Raw genomic sequence first — 19,896 nt, forward strand, 5'->3', positions numbered from 1 at the left:
ACTGATTCCATTATGCTCTGGAAAGGAGACTTTTAAGGTCTCCAATCTTCTCTTAGACATCTCCCACAATCTACACATTCCTAAGGTACCCAGTAGGTAGCATTCTTTTCTGGTTGTTTGCTGCTGCCCTAGGGTTTTCCTGTGCCTTTAATTCACAGCTGACTTAACTCTGGTGGGGACATGGTTGAGGCTAAGTTTGCCAGCCTACCAGGGATGAAAACTGTTACATAGCTCCCAAACCCTAAGGTCTGACTTCTCTGATCATCTGTCAACTCCTGTGCTGGGCACTCCACCCCGCTGGCTGGGTGAGGTGACTTTGCCTGCACTGTCTTGAGAGAGAGTGAACAAACCACTTGCATATCTTCTCCTTCCTGGGTATGCTGGGTATGTGAGTGCAGTAGCCCTTTAATGTGGGCATGGTGTATCTGCCTGCACTGCCCTAGAGGGAGTGCACTTGCTTTCCTTTTGGGGGAGCATGGGGACCAAGAGCGCTGCAGTCCTTTAAGGTGGGTGTGGTACATCAACCTGCTCTGCCCTGAGAAAGTGTTCAAACTGCCCCCAATTTCCACTTCTGCTGGGTGTGTGGGCCTAAGCAGTGGCTTTCCAAACTGGGCATGCTGAATCTTATACCAAACACCAGGGGACTGCTGTGTTCTACGATCACCCCTGCTTCTATCCCTGCAAAGGATGGAGACAGCCAAGGTTGCAGGCTTCTTTGTGGCTTGGGCAGGTTTAAACTTGTGCTGTGCTCAAGATTGGAATTCAGCCAGCTGAATCTGCCAAACAACAACTGTAGTTGGTGCCAGGTCACTTCACGTCCCCTGCTTTTGGGAAAGAGAGCTTCTGCTTCCAGCTGTGGAGTGGGTCCCAAGGCAGCCTGCCTCACCAGTGGGGGAAGAGCAGTCACCTCTGCAAGGTGGAGGAAGCTACTCCAGAATCTTCACTGCAGATGGTCAATCTCCTCTTCCCCCTCTTCCCTGGATGGTACACTCTGCTCTTCTGGTTTCCAGTCTCCCAGCAGTTGATCTGGAAGATCCTGACATTATTAGTTGCTCTGTGGGACAAGCTGATTATCAGAGCTTCCTACACTGCCACTGCCCAGGGTGTTCTACCAGGTATTATTTTTGTTTCAGGTGAGATTTTTTTTCCTTCTAATATCAACCTCTTGCAAAAAAAGAAGTAAGTTTCTTCTAATGAATTCAACAGACATCTAATATTGTATATGCCTTTGAGCTGTGTAATTTAATATTTGGATAGTTGATAATTTGTTTTATTATGTAATTGATAAAATGATGATGTGTATTAATGTTGGTTCAACCACATATTTATACTGTGTGGGAATGTGTGGTTATACTTCTGTGGGATAAATAATTTGTTGGTGTTCACTAGCTTATAAAACCTAGTGTGAGAGCTTAAACTCCTAAACATTTAAAATAATAATGAACTGCAAAAAATAAAAAGTAAAAAAGGTCCTATGTAAAATAGTCCTAAATGTACAGGAATGAATAAGCTTAAGAGCATAATTTTCTGGGGTCCACAAAAGACTCAAACGAGGACAGTCACTAAGCACTTATAGCTGTTTGAAAACAACTAACTTTAACGAATGGCAGCTAAGTCTGGTGAACTTGGACAAGGAGAGAGAGGGAGTAGGGACAGAAGGCAGAACATGGACAGAGCCGGTAGAAGAAAAGACCTGGGGATGAGAATACCTAGTAGGCCCAGCCTCCCCAGAAGAATTTCCAAGGCCGGAGGCTAGCAAAGGTACAGGGGAAGTCCTGAAATCTATCCTATACACAGGTGCACAGATTGGTTCATCGTTTTAAATATTAAAATTGAAGGAAGGGATAGCAAAATCCTCTTGTAAATGAAGCAGTCATTTTTATTTCACTTTTCTCTAAGCATATACAAATCTTATGTTGTAAATGCAATTACCAAAATATGGAGGATTTAGAGTCACAGTCGGACGCCCTATTCTAATAATACAAATGAGGAAAGAAAACTTCCAGATCAAGACCAGAACCCAAATCTCTGGACGCCCTGCCCGGAGTCTTCTGTTTTAGATTCCGCTTACTAGGCCATAGAGTATCAGGGAATATATGCAACTGGTTTCTACTTAAAAAGGCTCTCCAAACTGTGTAATAAAATTCCCCTATTTTTAATTATATTTAATAGACTTATTATTTTATTATTTGTTATTGTTTCTAACAAAAGGTGTCTAAACAATAACAAAAAGGAAAAAAATCCTACTTACTTATATAAATCTAACAAATCTAGTAAATTAAGCTTATTAATACAAGTTAATTTCTGTTAAAATTTTCAAATGTAGTAAAATTATTTAAACTTAAAAGAAAAAAATCACAAATCTAAATACATTTCTCAATAATAAATTAACTTGTAAATGCAAGGTTCATATTAGACATTCCAATATGCCAAATTCTCTTCCACACAGTGAGTCATTACTAAATATGCCAGGATGATTCTTAAACTTACAACAAAAATAGTAATGCTGTGGTTTGATATGCTTCATTACATTTCTACAATAAATTTGATTTTCAGGATTCAAGACACTGAAACAAAGCTATCCACAAAAGAAACAGTTAAGGCAGCCCAAGCTAGTAGGGGTTGCTCCAAAGGAATTGAGGTTACCCCCAGCTGGAGTATATGGCTCTTCAACCAGAGATTTGGAGCAGGATGTGGGAGACAGCGCTTCAGACATCCATGGAGACTTTTCTTAGAGCCCAGACAGCCATGCTAAAACCCTTTTGTGGTCACTGTCAACAAGAAACCCCAAGTTTGTGACTTACAAATGAGTTTAAGGTCAACCTTACCTATTTCTGTAACTTCTCCCAGCTTTATAGCCTGATTAGCTCAGATGTAAATGAGTCAATCCCACACCCTCCCACCTCCACCCCACCATCTTCATTTAACACTTACTTGTATCTGACTAATCTATGAAGTGCTGATTCCATTCTGGCCTTCTTTTTACTTATCAAATTTACAAGGTGCTGTGACCTTACTGGCCCTCTGCCCCTGAACTCCAGAGTCAGCTTGCTCTTGTCATTTAGATCTCAGCTTAAATGGCACTGCCTCAGACAGGCCATCTCTGATGAGCCCATTGAAAACCAGTAATTAATGGCCTAATACAGATCGCAGTTTTATTTACATGGTAGCATTTAGACCCATCAAAAATGTGTTTATTACTTTATCGTCACTACCTCCTGAAACAAAGCTACTTAAAATGTGTCAGGCTCCCACACTTTTGAGTTTCCCACTAAATTAAGATAAGGAAGTAGTAATGAATTTCTTCCATATATATCTCCCCTAATTTTTCTCAGAGAAAATTTTTTTGAAAAAATGAATATCTGGCTAAGTATCAGAAATGATACAAGTATGTCTTCATTTAAATACCTGTCAAGTTCACAAGGTAAAATGTCTTTGAAGAAAATGGTGGAAGAAAAAGATCTGCAACCAGAGACCAAAGAAATGAATGGAATCCTAATGCCCAGGGTCACAAGTGACAACTGGGTAAAATCTGGAATTTCCAAGCAAAACTGGATGATCTCCTCATTGCAACCTATGCAAAGGCAGGTAAATCTTCAAATATGGTGGCAGAGATTAAGCCAGCCTTAGCAGAGCAATGATACATGAAGTGGGCCTCCCAATTTTAAAAATACTATTTTTAAACTATTTTTAATGTGCCTCACCAAGGCGGTCCCCCTGAAAAAATGAAAATTAAGCTTTCTCAATGGTTCTAAAGCCCCTGGAACCAAATTCTTCCTTTGTATTTAGGTCCCTAAGAGAAAGAAAAGTCCAGAATGCAAAAATCCCCAAAGACTGAATGATTTACGAAGGTATTTAAAAACTCAGGGGCTGAGAAATAGCCCAGAGGTTCTCACAGTAAATCTTGTCAAACCAGTCAATCCTTGTCCTCACCTGCTAATCTCTAATGAAAACAACCACATTACCTGCCCACTCATCCCATTGGAAGAAGTACATGTGGAGCTGAGTGATATTACTCCATTTAAATATTGCTAGCAGAATTTGATTCAAAACCTATGTGAGTATAGTGGGAAGGACCTGTGAAAGGGGGAAGAGCTACTTGACCAAAATCTTAAAAAAACAAGGGACAGAATAGCAAAAGGTAATCCAGGCTTGTACAAAGGTAGAGAAATAGAGAATATCATAACTGGGGAAGATTGTAATATAATGACTAATAATTCTCCCAGGATTATCTGTATTTATAATAGCAAGCAATATGAACAAACGAAATAAAGAAATTTAAGTCACACTCAGTTTAGGAAAGAGTTCCATAGGCCATGAGGTCACTGCAGGGGCAATTAGACTCAATCAAAAGAACACTCACTATTCATAATCTAAAAGATAATTTTAAAGGGTCCATTCATTTCAGTTATTTACAAAGACTAATGAACTGGGTTTCTCCTCCAGCTTGGAATTCATTCCTTAAACTCATTCCATTCTCACTTAGGAGGTACATGCTAGCCAGTTCCAGGTTTTGCTTAATAACCTAGAGAAGGAGCTTCCTATTGGCAACTGTCACATTCTCAAGAAACTCCTTTGCTAGATGGTTTATACTGGATGCTTTCTCAGGCCCAGATCTGAATTCAAATTTATATTCCTCCTCAGAGCAGAAATCTTGTTTTTGTTCATGTTAGAAATTATGCAATGAAGGATAAGCGCCTCCAGCCCTATTCTTCCACCTCCTCACCACCTCTCAACTCTCCCAGGAACCCTACTTACACTTAGCAAAATGAAATAGGCCTGTGTCTATCCTCGCACATGGTCCAAACTGAGATACCCTAACTCCTTCATGGAGGTAGACACGCTATCCCTGTTATAGCTCTTTGTTCCAATGTTATCTCCTAAACTGAGCCTTACCTAAACCCTCCCGCAGTAAGTCAGCCCTCCTCCTCTGAACCCCTTTAGTATTTTGTACACCCTTTGTGATCCTTAACAAATACAGTTTATCTATTAGTTACTTGTATATACAAATCATATCTTAGGTAGCATTAGGTTTGTTTGCAAACCCCCAAAAATAATAAAGAGGAACATGGATATTTGGTAGACAATTAGCACCCTTTGCCACAGTCAACCTCTTTGGTTACCCATGTATCCATTCATACTCCTCTTCTGTATTAGGTGGGATTCAATTTGGCTACAAATGTCTGAAAACAACACAAGAGGAAAAGATGTCTGGAGTTTGGTTATTCAGGACTGAAACGGTGGCTGCACTGACCTCAAATATACTGGCTCCTTTTAACTTTCAGTTCCACATTCCTGTTCTTAAGGTCCAAGGTGACTGCTGAAGTTCCAGCCATCACCTACACATTCCAAACATCAAGAATGCTAGAAGAAAAAATAAGTTTGTGTCCCCTCTCTTTAAAGATGATTTCTCAGAATTTAGTGACATAACCACATCTAACTGCAAGGAATTCTTTAAAATGTAGACTTTGGGCCAAGGTACAATAGGCCAAGCTGAAAATTGAATATCTATGAGTTTGGGAAAGATGGAAAGAATAGTTACCAGCTAGAAGAGGCAGTCTCTGTCATCTCTCCCAAAAAGACTGTAAGCTTATTAGGGTAGGAACAGTGGCTAATTCAACTTTGTATCTTCCTACATTCATTGAATTCAATATTCATTGGATCAAGTTACATTTATTATTTTCAAAGCCCTTTGCTAGTTACTAGGGATAAAGAGGAAAAAGGACAAATTTCCTACCTCTGTTGAACTATCAGTCTTTCAAGGCAGCAATCATGTAAACAGGCAGTGACAGTGAGCACAGAGTCAACAATGCTCAGAGAGAGACACTGTTCATTCTGAGGGTCATGCAAGGTGAGAAGTGAGCTGAGTTTGCTCAGTCCTCAACTAATGTGAGTTTATCTGGATAAGTTAATTAATGAAACAGTATCAAAGTAAATGATAAATGGGGGTAGACTTAAGGGTAATTAATGCTTCCAGATACAACCTGGACATAGAGATTATAGACATGATCCAAAATGATGGGGATGTGCAGAAATGACAGTGGGCTAACACCTTTGACTGGCATACTTTCATTGAGTGGGCTCTATATCCACTGATCAACTCTGATAAATTTACCCAACTAAAACCCATGAATTTGTAATCACCATGCTCTGTCATTTTACATCTGAGAGAATTATTTGTTCTACTAACCTTCTTGAAATATTTCCTGTTGTGGGAAACTGGCTTACCTATTTGTTGCTTCCTGTTATTGTAGATGATGTTGCAATTGCTTCCTGTTATTATAGATGTTACATTATTGTAGATAATGTTGCAGTTGCTTCCTGTTGTTGTAAATGTTGCAGTTCTGATAGCAAACACCTGCTCGTTAGTTTCCAAATAAATATAATGTGAAAACTAGGGTTGAGGCTCTCAGTAACAGAAGCTGTTGAGTCCCCTGGTCCCATCATACCTCCTCTCTTGTGTCTCTCTCTCTGTCCTTTATTTCATAAATTCTGCATCACCTTCCCTTCGGAGCAACTGATAGCTGACTTAACGCAGCAACTGATGCCCAACATAGGGCACAAAGGGAAGCTCAGCAATTAAATAAGAACACTTATTTCTCCTGGGGAGAAGACTCCCAAATTCCTGGTCTAAAACGTGTTTCAGTAGCATCAGAGAGCACATACCCTACTGCTGTTTGGGCGCTTGAGCATGACCATGAATATATAACATGGTGAAGGGAGGATTAACCTGTAGCATCCAGTGATAAGAATCACATTCCTATGCCATTGTCCTAACTGCTCATGGAGACCTGTTTTAAATATAGTTTTTCTATAGTATTTAATGTATATTTTATTGCCTATAATCTCTTTTCTTTAACCAGAGAATCAAGCTAAAATATACAGTATCACAATCATCAACTAATATTTATGCTTCACAGTAAAGATATGAAGAAATTTAAGACATAACCAGCACCCTTAAAGATCTTACAATCAAAGTGGCAATAAAGGACATGTTTTAGTAAAGTAAACAATAAAAATTGTATCTTTTACAATAGGAGATAACCCTATGGTGAAAAAAGCATAGACTTTGGAATCAGTCAACCCAGGTTCAAATGCCCATTTGGATTCTTATCTCGGTGACCTTGAACATGTTATTAAACCTCTCAAAGCTTGATATTTCTTTGTTTATAAAATAATAATACCTGCTATATGTTGTGAGCATTGCTTACTATTTCAAAATTATGTATTATTGATTGAACCACTTTTTCCAGCACCTTTTATTAAAAAGATTATCTTTTCACCCATTCAACAACTTTGGACCTTCTATCAAAAACCAATTAGCCATATATGTATGGATATATTTATGGATTCTTTTTTCTATTCCTTTCAACTGCTTGTCTATCTTTATGCTGACTACACTGCTTTGATTTCTTTACAATAACTTCTGAAATTAGATTGTATAAATCTTACAAATTTCTTCTTTCAAAGTTGTTTTAGCTCTTCAAGATCCTTTGCATTTACATATAAATTCTAGAATCAGCTTGTCTATGTCTACAGAAAAAAATGTCTGCTGATATTTGAACTGGGATTTCATTGACTCTACAAGTCTATTTGGGGAGAATTAATATCCTAACAAAACTGAGTTTTCTGATCTTTGAATGTTATTTCTCTCTCCAATGAACAGGCTTTCTGTAATTTCTCTTAGCAATGTTTTAGAGCTTTCTTTATATAGGTCTTGAGGTTTGTTCTCATATTTAACTTAATATATTTTTGGGTTTATGCTATTATGAATGGTATTTTTCTATTTTAATTATTTGATTCTAAATTATATAAATACAATTGTGTTTTCTGTTTTCGCCTTGTGTCTTGTAACCTGGCTTATTAATCCAAGTAGTTTTGTTGCAGATACTATCAGATTTCATACATAGACAATCATGTTGTCTATAAATGAAGACAGTTTTAATCTTTTCTAATCTGGATGCCTTTTTATTTCTTTTTCTTGTCTTACTACACTGGCTAGAACCTCCAGTACAATATTGAATTGAAATCATAAGAGCAGACATTCTTGCCTTGTTCCTGTTCTTAGTGAGAAGGAATTCAGTCTTTCACCATTAAGTATATTAGCTCTGGGTTTTGTGTGGATACCCTTTATCAGACTGAGGAAGTTTCCTTCTAATATAGTATGCTCATAGATTTTATAATGAAGGGGTAGTTAATTTTATCTAATGCTTGTTGAATTCAGAATTTAATTCATTTGCTTTTATTCATTGTTTACATCTTTCTAATATGGTTTTAATATGTTGTTTTCTGTATGGTTTTTTCATTAGAGTGCACTTCATTTTTCAGAATTTCTGTAATTTCATTCCAATGATATATAATAGATATTTTTAAAGTCCAGGTGGGAGGTCTTTTGTATTCTGGGTTTTGTGTTTAATTTCTAATTTTATTGCATTGTGATCAGAGATCATTGCTTATAACATTTCAACTTCATGGAACCCACTGATGTTTTATTTGTACCCTAATACATGATCAAATTTTGTGTATGTACACTGTATGGTTGAGAAAAAGATGTATTCTATTTTATTCTAAGATCTAGTTTGTTTAAAACTTTTAGATGTTTCTCTTATATATATATAGGATTATATATATATATAGGATATATATAATGTGCTTCAAATTTTCCTTACATCTACTGTATTTTCTGTTTTATATAAGTGATTACTCTGTTATTTGATACCTAGATATCCATGATTATTACATTTTAATAGATATAATGTGGTCTTTAGTATTATGAATTTCCTTATTTTTCTCCTATAATGCTTTTGGGGTTGAAATTTACTTTATCTGATAGCATCACCACCCCTGCTTTCTTTGATTTCTTTGACTACTTTGATTTGCCTCCTAAATTTCTTTCCACCCTTTTATTTTAATCCTTCTGGAATCACTGGTGTTTCCCTTTTTTTTGTTTTGTTTTGTTTTGTTTCTCAATTTTTTAATGGGTATTTTTTATTGTATTTTTTTTTGAAAACACATAGATCACAAAAAATGTTACTTTAAAAATATAAGAGGTTCCCACATAGCCCACACCCCACCCTGCCCCACTCCTTCCACATCAACCACCACCTTCATCATTGTGTCACATCCATTGCATTTGGTGAATACATCTTGGAACACTGCTGCACCACATGGATTATAGTTTACATTGTAGTTTACACTCTCCCCCGGTACATTCAGTGGGTTATGACAGGATATATAATGTCCAGCATCTGTCCCTGCAGTACCACCCAGGACAACTCCAAGTCCTGAAAATACCCCCACATCACATCTCTTCTTCTCTCTCCCTGCCCTCAGCAACTACTGTGGCCACTTTCTCCAAATCAATTCTACAGTTTCTTCCATTACTAGTCATAATAGTTCTATAGTAGAATATCAGTAAGTCCACTAGTCCATATTTTATTCCTTCATCCTGTGGAAACCGGGATGGTGATGTCCACTCCACTTCTATATAAAGAAGGGGCTTAGAACCCACATGATGGATGCAATTCTCCTCCTTCGAGTTCTAGGCACTCACGGTTCCCTGGTGTGATGATTGACCATCTTCACCTCCCTGTTAGCTGACCTATGCAAGTCCAACAAATCGGAGAGTAGTAGTTGCAACTCTGCTAAGGCTCAGGGTCCAGCTGGCACATGACCAGTCCAGACGTTCAAGTTTCCTGGGTATACTCCAACCCTAGCACCAACCATAGGTTCAGTAAAAGTGACAGAAGAGGCAGGTATAGAAAGGTCACATCTGAATCCAACTGCATCACACTCAGGAACACAAATGGAATCACTGTGTTTCAGGTATATCTCTGATGTGCTGCAGATAGTTGAATTTCATTTTAGGGGCCAATTTAGAAAAATCTTAATACATGTATTAGCCATTTCACATTATTGATATGACATATTTTTGGTTAAAATAATGCCATATTATCATATATTGAAGTTACAGTGTGAAATAATTAGTACTTACAGTGTTTCCTCACCTATTTCATGTATTTTCTTTTTTGGTATTTAGGGAAGTTTGTCAATTTTTTTCTAGTAGTTGTTAGTGTTAGATTACCTTTCATAGAACCCTTAATCCTCTTCTTTTATCTATCCTTTCACTATCTGTTGTCAATTTTTAAAGGATACTTTTGAAATCTCCTATCCTTATATGGCCAGTGTTGTCATTCTACATTCCCCCATCTCTTTCCCTTCTCTCGTCTTTAGGTTGCATTCTTTCTATATTGTCAGAACCTATTAGGTTTACATATTAATCTTCTACCCATTACTTCACCTTTCTTAACTTTAGTTTTACTATTAAATATGTGAAAAGTGTACCAGCAGTTCTTTTATAAAATATTCCCCGTCATCTTGTATTTGGATTAAATTTATCCTAGCAGGGTCCTATGGAAAAGGGCACATGTATACCATATAAATTGAGTTTTCCCTACTTAAAATTTTTTCCCTTAGCCTTATATTTACAGCACAGCTCTTTAACTTAAAAATTTGGAAAATGACTTATAAGTCAGAGTTTTTTCATCTTAAAGTAGATCCCAGCACAGAGCATAGTTGCAGCCCATTACTACCACCTGGTATGGTTCTTAGACTTGAAACGAACAGTGAAAAAGACTGACGCTCTTTAGACAAAGCTGCTGGGTTTGAAGCACTGGTTAATAAAAAAGCTCCTTCTCTAAATAGAAAAAAATCCCTTCTTCAGCTGTACTTCTTCTACCACCCATTGCAGGAACACAAAATCGCAAAGCGGGTCTTTTTTGGGTGTCACAGTTCTCACCAAACTTGAACCTTCCAAATCACCTTTTTCTACCCATATAAGCACACACCAATCCTCAAACTAGAAGGGAAGTAATATTGCTTCAGTAGTTATGCAATAATTCACTATATCTCTCCCCTACCAGAATGGATAACAAAGGTGTTATCATGAGGCAAATATAGACACCAGAAGCCATTACTTTAGACAAAGAGCCACTTCTTTTTTTTGGGGGGGGGGGGGGGCGGGGGGAGTGTATAATTTTATTTACTTTAATTTTTGTCTTTATTTTTTTTAATGTTACATTAAAAAAATATGAGGTCCCCATATAATCCTGACGCCCCTCACCCCACTCTTCCCATAACAACAAGCTCCTCCAACATCATGGGACATTCATTGCACTTCTTGAATACAACTCTGATCACTGCTTCACCACATGGTCAATGGTCCACATTATAGTTTACACTCTCCCCCAGTCCACCCAGTGGGCCATGGGAGGACATACAATGTCCAGTAACTGTCCCTGCAGTACCACCCAGGGCAACTCCAAGTTCTGAAAATGCCACCACATCACATCTCTTCTTCCCACTCCTCACCCACAGCACTACCATGGCCGCTTTCTCCATCTCAACGCTGCATTTACTTCCATTAGTAATCACAATAGTTCCAGAATAGAATAACAGTAAGTCCACTCTAATCCATACTCTATTCCTCCATTCTGTGGACCCTGGGATGGTTGGTTATGTCCACTCCACCTCTGTATTGAGAGGGTGCTTAGATTCCCCTTGGATGATGGATACAATTCTCCTATTTGCAGTTGTAGGCACTCTTGGCTCCCTGATGTGGTGGTTGACTTTCTTCACCTCCCTATTAGCTGGCTGGGTTAAGTCCAATAAACCAGAGGGTAGGAGTTGCAAGTCTGTTGGGGCTCAGGGCCTGGCTATCATGGACAGTCCAGAGATTCAGGTCCCCTGAGTATACACTAAACCCCAGCATCAATCACAAGTATGGTAAAAGTGACAGGAGAGGCTTGTGAAAAAAGATCACATTTGAGTCCAACTCTATCACACTCAGGAACACAAACTCCAAAGTAGGGCCAACTGACATGGCACTGAACTCTATCTGCCATGACCATAGAACCTGTGGGTCTCTATAACCCTCAGAAGAACCAATACCCAGGGTTGTATCTACTTTATCTGTCTCTGGGACTCTGCTGAGGTGTGCATAAGGGCAACCCCTCTGATAACCTCCCGGCTCTTTTTTGGAGACTCATAGCCATAAAAACTCATTTGTCTTTTCCATTTCCCTCTTTTATTCAAGGTCAAAAAGCATTTTTAACACCTGATATTACATGTAGGCTGAGATATTCTGCTTGTCTGAGTTGACCCTTTTATTCAAGGTCGTTTTCTAGTTACATCAGCAGCTGATACTTGGTAGTAATCCCTCAGCACAAGGGAGGCCCATCCCCAGGAGTCATGGTGCATGCTGGGGGGAAGGCAATGCATTTACATGCTGAGTTTGGCTTAGAGAGTGTCCACATTTGAGCAACATGTAGGCTCTCAGGAGGTAACTTTTCGACACCCTGCAGCTCTAGGCCTAGTTCTTATTTCAGGTGCACAGGCTCACAAGCATAGTCATTAGTATCAAGGGTTCATTATTGGACCTTCCTTCTTTTTTGGTCTTTGCTGTTGCACTTTGGGGATTGTTGTTTTTCCTTTAGGGAATGTGATAGAGCTCCTCTGGCTAGGAACTCAGCACCCCCTCAATTGTCATTTTTAACTGTAACCACTATGAAAATATCCAAACATTTTTATGTCCCCTGTATATATGCCCTGGAGAACTTCCTCCCAACCATGTGCCCCCCTATCAATAACATCTCACACCAGTATTCCTCCCCTGCCATTGTTGAACCTCTCTGTGATCCAAAACTTCTTTGATAATGAAACCCAATATATTGCCAGGTTCCATTAATAGTAAAATGGAATATAGTGATGGGTTTAAAGGTTAGATATAGAGTATACACTAATTTAGAAAAAGTAAATTGGGGTATCAAAAATTAAAAAATGAAAAAGCTTTGTTTTTGATGTTTTGCCTTCCTTCACTGCAGTAAGTGTTGCCCTGTATGCACATTGGCAAGGCAACTTCTTCCATCTCTTCCTCAGTGTCCACATCTTTTCTTTTTCTATTTTCTTTTTTTCTAATTATTAAGCTTGTCTTCACAAAAGTTTTAGATCACAATAAATCATATATACACTATATGACACTCCCACATATCCAACATAAGACACTTTGTCCCTTCCCCAGCAATAATCTTTTTACATGTTCATACTGTATTTACTGCAACTGATATACAAATATTGAGACAATAGCTTTCAAACAAGGTTACCCTTGGGTTCACGTTATGGTTTATATTTTAGACTATACAATTTTCTAAATTTTTAGTTATCTTATGTTTTACATTATGATTTACATTTTAGCCTATAGACCCCTATACATTTTTGGTGTAATTTAACATGTCCTGTATCCATCCTTGCATAATCTTGTGTAACACTTCCATTGCCCCACAGTTACATTGATTCCATCTATTCAATACCTCTTTCCCCCTCCCCTCAGGGCCCAAAGTGACAATCAGCCTTCATTGCTTGAAGGGCCATGTTCAGAGATAACTTGCAACAATGTTGAGGGCTTGACACACTCAACTGCCCTACACATTGGGAGCCACCATTTCTCTCAAGAGATACAATTCCCTCTATTTGAGAACATCAGTCCTCCCCAGGATGTGGGTATACCTTCACTCTCATTGTATGGGTCTCCACACAATGATATAACCCACTATTACAAAATGAGCACTTGCACACTCCCTAGAAGCTGTCCTGTGTCAGATTCTCCCCTTTAAGCATCTTAAACAGTAACCTTCCTTATTATATTTTTGAAACAGTTTTCTAAACATTATACTCTCAACCACATACCTGACAAATCTCCTATGTTCATAGGTTCCCCCACTCTCCCCCCAATTTCTTGGGTCATCTGACCCATCCTTCTATCCCTAGTCCCCCTCAAGCCTGCAAAGCCCCACCCAAAGGTATCCCTATGCCCTCATTTTATCCCTTCCCTGTACAAAGACTTACTTCCAGCTTATCATAGATTACACCCATGTAGGTGTCAGCTCACAACCTTCCTCTAGCCCCCAAATTCCTTTAAGCCTATCATCCAGTCTCTATCTCTCTGAGGCAGCTTGGTTTACTTATTTCATATCATTGAGGTCATGTAGTATTTGTCCTTCAATGCCTGGCATGCTTCATTCAACATAAGGTTCTCAAGATTCATCCATGTTATCAAATGTGTTTGTAGTGTATTCGTTCTTAAAGCTGAGTAGTATTCCATTGTACGTATATACCACATTTTATTTATCCATTCATCTACTGATGGACATTTGGGTTTTCTAACTTTTGGCAATAGTGAACAATGCTGCTATGAACATTGGTGTGCATATATTTGTTTGTGTCCTTGTTTTCAGTTCTACTGGGTACAAATTCCATTGCTGGGTCATATGGCAAATCTATAGCTAGATTTTAGAGAAACCGCCAAACTGTCCTCCAGAATGGCTGGATCCTTCTGCATTCCCACCAGTAGTGGAGGAGTGTTCCCATTCCTCCACATCCTCTCCAGCAATTGTAGTCTTCTGTTTTTTTCATAGCTGCCATCTTATTGGAGTAAGATGGTATCTCATTGTAGTTTTGATTTGCATTTCCCTAACAGCTAGAGATTTTGAGCATTTTTTTCATGTGCATTTTAGTCATTTGTATTTCTTTTTTGGAGAAGTGTCTGTTCAAATATTTTTCCCCTTTTTTGATGGGTCATTTGTCTTTTTATTTTCAAGATATAGGAGTTCTTTATATATGCAGGATATAAGTCTCCTATCAGATATATGGTTACCAAATATTTTCTCCCATTGTATAGGCTCTCTTTTCACTTTCTTGACAAACTCCTTTGAGGTGCAAAAGGCTTTAATTTTGAGGAAGTCCCATTTATCTATTTGTTCTTTTGCTGATCATGCTCTGGGTGTGAAGTTCATGAAGCCATTTCCTATTACAAGGTCCTGTAGATGCTTCCCTACATTGCTTTCCAAAGTCTTTATGTTCTCGGCTCTTATATTTAGGTCTTTGATCCATCTTGAGTTGATTTTTTTATAAGGTGTGAGTCGGTGATGCTCTTTCATTCTTTTACATATGCATATCCAGTTCTCCAGGCACCATTTGTTGAAGAGGCCATTCTTTCCCAGTTGAGAGGGTTTTGTGGTCTCATTGAATATTATATGACTGTATATATGAGGATCTATATCAGAACTCTCAGTTAGGTTCCATTGGTCAGTGTGTCTATCCCTGTGCCAATACTATGCTGTTTTCACTACTGTAGCTTTGTAGTATGTTTTAAAGTCAGGTAGTGTGATTCCTCCAATTTCATTTTTCTTTTTCAATATGTCTTTGGCTATTCAGGGCCTCTTTACTTTCCAAATAAATTTCATAGCTAGTTTTTTTATTCATTAAAGAATGCAGTGTTGATTTTTATTGGGATTGCATTGAATGTGTAGATCAGTTTTGGCAGGATAGACTTCTTAATAATATTTAGTCTACCTATCCATGAACAGGGAATATGCTTCTATTTATTTAGGTCTTCTTTGATTTCCTTGAACAGTCTTGTGTAGTTCTCTGTGTATAAGTTTCTTACATCTTTAGTTAAATTTATTCCTAGGTATTTGATTTTTTTATTTACTATTGTGTTTGTTTCTTGATTTCCTCCTTAGATTGCTCATTATTGGTGTGCAGAAATGCTACTGATTTTTGCACATTGATCTTATAACTTGCAAGTTTACTGGACTCATTTATATGTTCTAGAAGCATTCTTGTAGACTTCTCAGGGTTTTCTATGTATAAGATCATGTCATCTGCAAATAGTGAAATTTTGACTTCTTCCTTTCCAATTTGGATACCGTTTATATCTGGTTCTTGCCTCAGTGCTCAAGAAAGTACTTGTAAGACTATGTTAAACAAAAGGGGTGATAGTGGGCATCCTTGTCTTTTTCCTGATCTTAGAGGGAAATATTTTAGGATTTCATCATTGTAAATGACGTTAGCTATGGGATTTTCATATATACCCTTTATCATGTTCAGAAAGTTTCCTTCTATTCCATTCTTTTGCAGTGTTTTTATCAAGAAAGGGTGCTGTGTTTTGCCAAATGCTTTTTCTGCTTCTATAGGTATGATCATGTGATTTTTTTCCCTTCAATCTGTTTACAGGGTGTATTACATTGAATGATTTTCTTATGTTGAAACATCCTTGCATCCCAGGAATGAATCCCACTTGGTCATGGTGTTTAATTAATTTAATGTGTTGTGGAATATGATTAGTAAGTATTTTCTTGAGGATTATTGCATCTAGATTCATTAGAGAGAATTGTCTCTAATTTTCCTTTCTTGTGGTGTCTTTGTTTGGCTTTGGTACCAGGGTAACTTTGGCATCATAGAATGAGTTAGGCAATGTTCCTTCTGTTTTGATTTTTTGGAAGAATTTCAGCAAGATTGGCATTAGTTCTTTCCGGAATATTTGGTAGAATTCACCTGTGAAGCCATCTGGCCCAGTGTTCTTCATAGTTGGGAGATTTTTAATGACTGATTCTATCTCTTTACTTGTGATTGGTTTGTTGACATGATCGATTTCTTCTTTAATCAATTTATGCTGCTTATGTGTTTCTAGAAATTTGTCCATTTCCTCTGAATTGGCCTTCTTGTTGGAATATAGTTTTTCAAAGTATCCTGATTTCAAAGTATCCTGATAGTCTTTATTTCTGTAGGGTCAGTGATGATATCTTCTTTCACATTTCTTATTTTGCATATTTGCATCTTCTCTCTTTTTTTCTTTGTTAGTCTAGCTAAGGGTCTGTCAATTTTATTTATCATCTCAAAGAACCAGCTCTGGGTTGTTTTTTTTTTGTTTTTTTGTTTTTTCTCAAGTGCTTTCTTATTTTCTATTTCATTTAGTTCTGCTCAGATCTTTGTTATTTCTTTTCTTCTTCCTTTGGGGTTCTGCTGTGTGCATTTTCAACAGGGTTGAGAAAGAGGGGCACTTTAGTGCCATGCATTTCACTTATTCAACAAAACTTTGGCATCTAGGGCAACCTATCACCTGTCATCTTTTCTTCCTCACACTTGATTCCAAACTCTTGCATATTGAACTTCATTTCCCCCTTTGTTCTCTTAGACGAACATTGTCATTTTATGACTTTGTTCCTCTTTGTGGTCTCTCCCAACTCTGGCTTTCTATCCAACATGAAAGAAAGCACTTAGGAAACCAAAAAATATCATACAACTCAAGGTATTATTATTATATAAGATTTCTTAATGCTTATGTCAGTTATTGACATTTTGCAAATCCTGAGTAAATGAGAACAGGAGAAGCTCTGGGCTGAACAGAAAATATATTCAAAAGTACTTGTGGTGGTTAATCAGGATATCTGAGTTTACATTATTAAATACTTAAATTTTCAGAGAGTCAGTTTATCAGTCTGTATTACTTCCTATTGCTGCTGTAACAACAATGGCCAGATTAACAGAAACTTATTGGAGGCCAGAAGTCTGAAGTCATTTTCACTGAGCTGAAGTCATGTTCTTGACAGGGAGAATCTACAGGAATATCTATGTCCTTGCATTTTCTAGCTTCTGGAGATTTCCTCAACTCATGTCCCCTTCAATCACTCCAACCTCTTACTTCATTCATCTCATCTCACACTTCCTCCTTTGATCTTCTTTCTTCCTTCTTTTAAGGACCCTTTTCAGTGTGACTTCCACCAAGTCCTCCCACATAGTCTGATGCACCAAAGCCCACTTAGAACATTGACATTGTAGATTTTTCTACAGAAGAAATTTTAACCACATAAGTGACCCTTTCATAATACTCTTTACAACTTCAATCTTATCCTCAGAAATTCCACTTTTATCTCTCCAAAATGTTCTGTGTTTCAGAAAATACTTCCTCCTCAAGAAATACCACATACTTACTTTGGGGTTTTTTTTGGGGGGGGGTTGGCTTTATTTATTTTTTAAATATTACATTCAGAAAATATTAGGCCCCATATACCCCTTACCCCCCTCAACCCCCTCCTACCCCCATAGCAACAATCCTCTCCATCATCATGAGACGTTCATTGCATTTGGTGAATACATCTCTGAGCACCGCTGTACCTCATAGTCAATAGTCCACATTATAGCCCACACTCTCCCACATTCCATCTAGTGGGCCATGGGAGGACATACAATGTCCAGTAACTGTCCCTGCAGCACCACCCAGGACAACTCCAAGTCCCAAAAATGCCTTCACATCTCATCTCTTCCTCCAATTCCCCACACCCAGCAGCCACCATGGCCACTTTCTCCAGACCACTGCCACATTTTCTTCGATTACTAATCACAATAGTTCATGAATAGAATATCAGTAAGTCCACTCTAATCCATATGCTATTCCTCCATCCTATATACCTTGGATTGGTTGTGTCCATTCCACATCTATATCAAGAGGGGGCTTAGATTCCACATGGATGCTGGATGCAATCCTCCTACTTTCAGTTGTAGACACTGTTGGCTCCATGGTGTGGTTGTTGACCTTCTTCAACTCCATGTTAACTGAGTGGGGTAAGTCCAATAAACCAGAGTGTAGGTGCTAAAGTCTGTTGAGGCTCAGGGCCTGACTATTATATGGTCAGTCCAGAGATTCAGATCCCCTGGGTATACATTAAACCCCAGCACCAACTACAGTTCTTGGAAAAGTAACAGGAGAGGCTTGTGAAAAAAGATCACATCTGAGTCCAGCTCCATCACACAGAAACACAAACTCCAAAGAGGGGCCAACTGACATGGCACTGAACTCCATCTGCCATGACCATAGGACCTGTGGATCTCTGTAGCCCTCAAAAGAACCAATACCCGGGGTTGTATCTACTTTATCTGTCTCTGGGACTCTGCTGAGGTGTGCATAAGGGCAACCCCTCTGATAACCTCCCAGATCTTTTTTGGAGGCTCATAGCCATATAAACTCATTTGTCCTTTCCATTTCCCCCTTGATTCAGGTCAAAAAGTGTTTTTAACTCCTGGTCACATACTTTGTTTATATCATATGCTATTAATAGATTTATAGTGAAATCAACCTGTTGTATCCTGACACTTAAAAGCCATGTCTCCCAACAAAAAAATGGGTATAACATCTACCTCTTGAGATTATTGTAATGATTTATGAGATGGTGTTTGTAAATTGCCTAGTTGTACTTAATTAATTTAGCATCCTCCACTTCTTCTACATCCTACTCTATTATCAGTTCTCTAATATCTAATCAGTAACTATAGGGTCCACTATTTCTGCATATCTTTGATCATGTGGCAGATGTCATAGTTGCCAAAAGAACCAAGGAATAAGAATTCAGATTTCAGAGTTAATTTGTGATCCCTTTTATTGATTCCTCTTGCTAACCTTCTGTTAAATACATAGACGATAGCCCAAATGACAGTGTCAGTCATGCTACGTTTCACCACAATTTTCACTCCTTCATGCAACCCTTCCTGATCTCCCCAGGCTGATATCTCTAGTACAGTGCCTCATACATAGTATCCACTTGAGAAATCTTTATTGAATTTATTTGAATTTTCCTGTAATGAAGCCCTTTCCAAGGTCTACTTGTCCAAATGGTAGAACATCATGACTAAGGAAGACCTCAAATTATTTGTGTCTTTGTATGATGACTCCCCCTACAGGACCCTAAGTGGGAAATTCAAAATATATTGAAATTCCTGGAGAAAGATATATCAGATGAAATTCTGAATGAAATCATCTATCGCATTTCCTTTGATATAATGAATCAAAACCCAGTGGTCAACTACACCACTTTGCCTGCCAGCCTCATGGACAACTCCATCTCTCCTTTTATCATTTAAGGAAGATGAGCTTTATATTCTAAATGCTACATGGAATTCCATGGTCTGTTCAGATTTTTTAATATTTATTATTTTCAGCAACATCTCAGTACAATTTTTGAGAGGCAAACTTTCTGCCTTTCCCAATTCTTGTGAGAACTCTGA

At 38.0% G+C, this 19,896-nt stretch overlaps 1 protein-coding gene across 1 annotated transcript in view; it reads left to right on the top strand.

Moving 5' to 3' along the window:
• Positions 1–845: 845 nt before the first annotated feature.
• The window catches only part of LOC101436310 (sulfotransferase 1C1-like), a 63,513-nt gene continuing 44,462 nt past the window's right edge, over positions 846–19,896 (top strand). The window contains exon 1 of the mRNA XM_058278302.2: positions 846–1,133. The gene's annotated coding sequence lies outside the window, so the exon portion shown is untranslated. The remainder of the gene's footprint in view (positions 1,134–19,896) is intronic.

The sequence above is a fragment of the Dasypus novemcinctus genome, chromosome 17, assembly GCF_030445035.2.
Source record: "Dasypus novemcinctus isolate mDasNov1 chromosome 17, mDasNov1.1.hap2, whole genome shotgun sequence".
In the NCBI taxonomy this organism is placed as follows: Eukaryota; Metazoa; Chordata; class Mammalia; order Cingulata; family Dasypodidae; genus Dasypus; species Dasypus novemcinctus.